Consider the following 324-nt stretch of genomic DNA (forward strand, 5'->3'; position numbering starts at 1 on the left):
ACCTACCGGAACAGCAGAAATGCTTTATTGTCGGAGGATTTATGGAGATGTATTATCAAATTGATTATGCGGAGTTTATCCTAATAGTTCCCATTTTGCAATAAATACATTTTAAAAAATCCTTATTGAGAGAAAAAGGCTCCACTACAAGTGAAAATCCTTCTTAATCATTTTACCAGAGTAAAAGTCCACAAGTGTTATTAGTCAAATATAGTTAAAGCATCAAGTATCATGCAGAATGGACTCTGTCATTATTATATCATCATATTGTCTGAAAAGTAACTGTAGCTGTGAAATGAATGTAGTACAAGTATAAAGAAGCAG

At 32.1% G+C, this 324-nt stretch overlaps 1 protein-coding gene across 1 annotated transcript in view; it reads right to left on the bottom strand.

Annotated features, from left to right (window-relative positions):
- LOC147817281 (uncharacterized) overlaps positions 1-324 on the bottom strand; it is an 82,274-nt gene that overhangs the window by 74,205 nt on the left and 7,745 nt on the right. The window lies entirely within an intron of this gene.

The sequence above is a fragment of the Seriola lalandi genome, unplaced genomic scaffold (assembly GCF_002814215.2).
Source record: "Seriola lalandi dorsalis isolate HSWRI2012SDOR001 ecotype SW California unplaced genomic scaffold, Sedor1 jcf7180002054977, whole genome shotgun sequence".
In the NCBI taxonomy this organism is placed as follows: Eukaryota; Metazoa; Chordata; class Actinopteri; order Carangiformes; family Carangidae; genus Seriola; species Seriola lalandi.